Source organism: Pteropus vampyrus, unplaced genomic scaffold, assembly GCF_000151845.1.
Source record: "Pteropus vampyrus isolate Shadow unplaced genomic scaffold, Pvam_2.0 Scaffold627, whole genome shotgun sequence".
Taxonomy (NCBI): domain Eukaryota; kingdom Metazoa; phylum Chordata; class Mammalia; order Chiroptera; family Pteropodidae; genus Pteropus; species Pteropus vampyrus.
The window spans coordinates 857,839-863,676 of NW_011889408.1; the positions used below are offsets into that span (position 1 = coordinate 857,839).

The following is a 5,838-nucleotide window of genomic DNA, read 5'->3' on the forward strand; positions in this document are numbered from 1 at the left end:
ATTAAGTATTTACTCTGAAGACTTGAAAACCCATTTCCAAAAAGATATTTGCACACTGGTGTTCATAGCAGTGTTATTCACAGTAGCCAGGACATGGAAGCAACTGAAGTGTCCTACGATAGATGATTGGATAAAGAAGCTGTGATACACACACACACACACACACACACACACACACACACACACACACACACAATGGAATATTACTCAGTCATAAGAAGAGATGAAATACTGCCATTTGTGACAATGTGGATGGACCTTGAGATAATCATGCTAAGCCAGACAGAAAAAGTTGAAAATCACATGATATCACTTATATGTGGGATATAAACCTAAAAGCAACAAATGAACAGGACAAACAAGCAGAGACTCATGGAAATAGACAATAGATTGGTGGTTACCAGAGGGTAGGAGGGGAGGTCGGAGGTAAGTGGGGTAAAGGGGTCAAATATGTGATAACAGAAGGAAATCTAACTATGGACGGTGAACACACAATGCAATATATAGATATACCTTACTATTGAATTTTGCTAACCCTGTAACAATAATTAAAACAAACAAACAAATAAATAAAATAAAATAAGTAAATAGTCACTATTGATTACATATACCTTTTTTTATATGGTTGTGTTTCGAGTGTGTGCGTTTGTGTGTGCATATGTTGAATGAAACAGAGGAAGAGAGAGAGAAGAGAGAACACAAGAAGAAAAGAATAAATATTACATAAAATGTCAGCTTTGCAGAGATTCAATTGGCATATTTCAACTGTTTATAGTATAGAGTGGCACAAAAATTTCAGAATGATATTATTACATTTTCTGTTTTTCAATACGTTGCCCTTGCCTTGGATCATCTGTTTCTTCTTTTTACTCAGGGCCCCCATTGAGTTTCTTTACTGTATTCCTCTCTGCCTTCCTCCCTCCACATTCCGGTGGGTATCATGTCTTCTTAGACTCAGCTTCCTGTACAAGTTATCAATCATTATAATACCCTGGTTGAAGATTAGCTTCCTAGCTCCAATGGTGGAACTGAGAACTGATTATATTCAATCTAAGCATATGAATCTTTTCTCAGAGAAGATAACTATCTCATAAAAATAAATAAAATGAATGATAACCTAAATGCTACCTACCACCTTCCCTAGATGAAGCATGCAGGAAAAGAGAATTCATAACCTAAGGAAGAGTACAGGTTTTAGGAGGGCCACAGATATCAGGAGGAAATAAGTGGATATTATCCCAGTCCTTGTGTGTCTCTGAGAAGTGCTTCATCCATCTCCTCCAGGGACAGGGAACAAAATTATTCCAGCAAGTACCAGCAGCTATAACAGCAAGAATAGAAACTGGAGTGTGTGTTCTACCACCCCAGCTGCCATGGGCTCTTCCCTTTATTGGGTTGCCTGGGCAAAGTCCAAATTTTAGCAAGAGCAGACAGACACCAGGGCAGTCTTCTTATTCTTTTTAATTACATTACAAAAAGTCAAATATTCTTCATTTCTGGTATTGTGTTATTTCTGTATTATAAAGAAACTGCATTATTCTCCTTTAACACTTAGAAAAATAGGTCATAGTCTTGAAACCAAAGGAAGAAAGAATTTTAATCATGTAGTTATTGCTTCAAGGGCTCTTAAAATAGATTGTCTTGGAGATCCTAAATGTGTCTAAAAAGCCAGCTTAAATTGGTCCTCTCCTGTTTTTAACAAGACCTGAAACCAAAGTTTAAACCTTGAATACACCACTTACAAATAATACTTGTGAACACCACTTCTGAGTAAAACTTGTGAATCCCTTAACTACTCTTCCCCATAGAACCAAAGGACCAGGGCATGACTGGAACCTGAACATGAATGAACCCTTTTAGAAGAAAAGAATCCATTGTTCAGGAAGATGTGCTGAAACCTCTTAAATCTTGCCCCAAATCATGGATTGGGAAGAAAAGTTTGAGCCTTGCCTCCTGTCTCCTCACCAGTGGACCTTTTTCTTTTCTCGAAAGCTGGTGCCATAGTATTGTCTTCTATGTGTTGGGCAGAGAGCCCCTGCTAGGCAACACAAACACTATGAGCATTCATTTCTGTAGACTTCCCTCTGAATGGGGGTCCAGACCCTGAGAATGGGAGAGAAGATGGGGGAAAGCCCTCAACATAGACTTGTCACTGGTTTATTATCTAAAAGAAACTCAGACCTTTAACACTGCCAAGATGAGCCTCCAACTAGCATATCTCCTGTGTTCTATAATGAAAAAAGGTTCTTTTGTCGCTATTTTGATTTGTTTTAGCTTAGGTAAATGTCAAGCATTAGGTAAGGAGAAAGGTAAAATCCACCCTGCTACGCATACATTGTCTCGTTTAATCCTCAAAACAGCTATATAAGGTAGTTATTATTATTATCTTCATTTTACAGATAAAGAAATTAAAACTTAGAGGATTTAAGAAATGTGCCTTAAGTTACATAACTAACAAGTGGCAGAACCATGATTAGAAGCTAGGTGCTTTTTCTCCAAAGCTTGTGCTTTTAACCACTGAAATACAGTGCCTCTTAGATCTCAGAAAGGTGATATTATGTTCATTTATTTATTCACTCATTTGGTGAACATTTTCTTAGTGCTTAATTTGTGATAATCAGTATAACAATTTTGGGAATACAGTGGTCATTACCTTTATGAAAAACTCAGCACTTCGGGGCCCAGAAAGCTCCTCTGGAGTTGCAGAAATTGAACCAAAGAGCTCCCAAAAAAGAACTACTTGCTGCAGTCATGTCCCATGGAAGGGAGAGTCCTTGAACTCTTTAAGAGACTTCAGTCTCCTGCTCACTTAATTAATTTGTCCCAGATTAGACTTAAGGTCATATACTAAAAATGAGTTTATGTATGTTTGTTTTCTCCTAGATTTAAAGAATATACACTGTTAAAATCTAGTGTCTGCACCAGAGTCAGAAACAGGGCTCTTTGGGGAATTCTGGGCATGCAGGTGGATATTCTCACTGCTGCTTCCCAGCCTTATCACCTGGCATCTGAGTCCCATAAGCAACAAGTCTAGGAAAGATAAATTGAAGAGGGATGTTTCTGTTTTCCATATCTAGGTGTGGAACATCTGGTAAAGGCCATGGGACCCCAAAGTTTTAAGCAATAATGTCTGCTAAAACTCTGGGCACTTCATATCACTCCAGATTTTTCACATTAATTATCACTGCCCTGAGCAAAACAGAAACTCAGGTGTGTTCTGTCACTTTGCTTTCCAACATATCCACATAGTCACCTCGTTTATATTTACAGCAAGGCCTTAAAAAATGACAGGCAGAAAGCAGTGATTTATACAGAGTAAGTAATTAAGGCAAAATTCCTAGAAAGGCAGCCTTAGTTAAATTTATTTTATAGTATTGATTAGAATTCTCCAAAGTCCAAAGAGTCACTTAGAGAATATCCTTAACACGTATTTGTATGTACACACATATACACACACAGATAAATGTTTAAGTGGATTGAGCTGTTCAGGTTATTGGCATTAACTCAGAATATCATGAGGGTGTAAGTTATGACATTAGGTTACCTGCCTTATGAAAGTTTTACAACCAAAGGAAGGAGAAAATTACAATTTATGCAATAAAATAACTTGGCAATTTGTACCAAGAATTAAGCTGGCCTTAATGTGTAACTAATTTTAAAAAAACATATACTGATTTCCTTTCGATGTTTCTTGTATGGAAAATTCTTTTGCCATATTTCAATCTTCTGAATCACATGCATTTCTACATTTACATATGAGGATATAGATACAATCTATCAAGAGTGAATTTTTGGCCTTTGTTCTTGCTTTACAACTAAGAACCTTCATTACAGCATTATTCAGGATAGCCAAGATATGAAAACAACCTAAATGCTCTTTGATGGATGGATAGATTAAAAAAAAATGTGATTCTATATCTATCTATCTATCTATCTATCTATCTATCTATCTATCTATCTATCTATCATCTATCTATCTATCTATCTATCTATCTATCTATCTATCTATCTATCTATCATCTGTCATCTACCTACATATATATATGTGTGTGTGTGTGTGTGTGTGTGTGTGTGTGTGTGTGTGTGTGTGTGTATAATGGCATATTATTCAACCATAAATTAGGAGGAAACTTTGCTGTTTATTTAACATGAATGTAATCTTAAAAAAAAAAAGTCAATTTCTAGAAACAGAGAAAATAGAATGGTAGTTGCCAGGGGCTAGAGGGAGAAACTGGAAGACGTAAGTCAAAGAATATAAACTTTCACTTATAAGAATAAATTCCGAGGATCTAATATACAGCATAGTGACTATATTTAATACTTGAAAGTTGCTAAAAGTAAATCTTAAGAGTTCCTACAATTAAAAAAAAGTGTTAACTATGTGAGGTGAGGGATGTGTTAATTATCTTAATCTTGGTAATCATTTCACATTGTGTGTGTAGAAGACCATCATGTTGTATACTTTAAATATATACAATTACATTTGTAAATTATTCCTCAATAGAGTTTAAAAAAAACATACTCTACAGCCATTTTCATTGTTTTGTATTAACCTGTGATCAGCTGATGTCTAGCCAAAAGATTCAAGTGACTTTGGGTCTCCGTAGATTTTTCTAGGATTCCCTCATACTGACACAATTGTTTCGTGCTAGGGAATTATAAATACAAGTGGCATAAGATTTTAATAAATTGTGTGTGCTCTGAATATATAGGTCATTGATGAAAACAGGTCAGAGGAAATCAAGGTTCAATCATATTTTCATCACTATGAAGCTCTCTGATAACTAAACTTAAAATTTTCAATCCTGTGCCTAAAGATTAATAACTAATAACTAATAACACTGTGCTAACATTTCATCTAATTTTCATCACAACTCTCGTGCCAATTTTTCATGTGGAAATTGAGGCTCAAAACACTCAAGTAATATGCCTAGAATCCAAATATTAGTCTGCAGTGAAACCAAATTGTGAATTCAGATGATATGAATTCTAATTTCATTCTCTTAGTTTCTATGCCATTCTGCCTCCAAGAAAGTCAAGGTGGTGGCACTGGAGATTCCCCATGCCACTGCACAGGCACAAGGGCCACAGCACCTTTAGCGACAAGCATGAGCCTGCAGAGGATCCATTTCTGCTGCTGGACTCTCTCGAGGTGACAGTGGCTGAGCTCAAGGGAGTGAAATACACCTTTAAGTAGGTTCAGAGTCTGCAATAGTATCTGCATTCCTAGCCTCTGTGATAGGTCCTCGTGCTTTGTACATGTGCGTTGATAACAACCCTAAGTCAGCAGCTTGTACCCTGGAGATAGCACGCTGTCACAAAGTTCACATTCAACCCATAATTACAGATTTGGTCAAAGGCTTGCTACCAAGATTGAAGCCAAAAGTTGATCTAGTATTTAATTCCTGCTATGTAGTGACTCCACCTGAAGAGGTAGGAAGTCACGGAATAGAGGCAGGTTGTGCTGGTAGCAGAAATGGTCGCAAAGTCATGGACAGGTTCTTTCCACTGATCCGGATCTCCTTTCACCAAGAAGGTTGTTCTATTTAGCTACCATTAAGGAAAACAATCCAGAAGAAATTTTTTACACAACGAAGATGAAAGGTCTTCAAGAGACTACTGCACTGTCCAGGCTAGCAGACCAAAAAATTCTTTCAGTCCTAAAAATATACAGTGTGTGCTCACTCTATATAAACTGAATGTATTCAGCATGTTTTGAAACTGCAGTCATTTTTTGATTAACAAGTAAAATTGTTAGAAATCTGTCACATAGAAAAAGGTGGAAGGGTTGGGCATTCTCTTGTACCCAGGAATCAAGCCTACAGAAATATTTGCATA

General features: G+C 36.7%; 1 pseudogene; it reads left to right on the top strand.

Moving 5' to 3' along the window:
• The first annotated feature begins 5,062 nt into the window (after positions 1 to 5,062).
• On the top strand, positions 5,063 to 5,699 carry LOC105308808 (annotated as a pseudogene).
• The last annotated feature ends 139 nt before the right edge of the window (positions 5,700 to 5,838 follow it).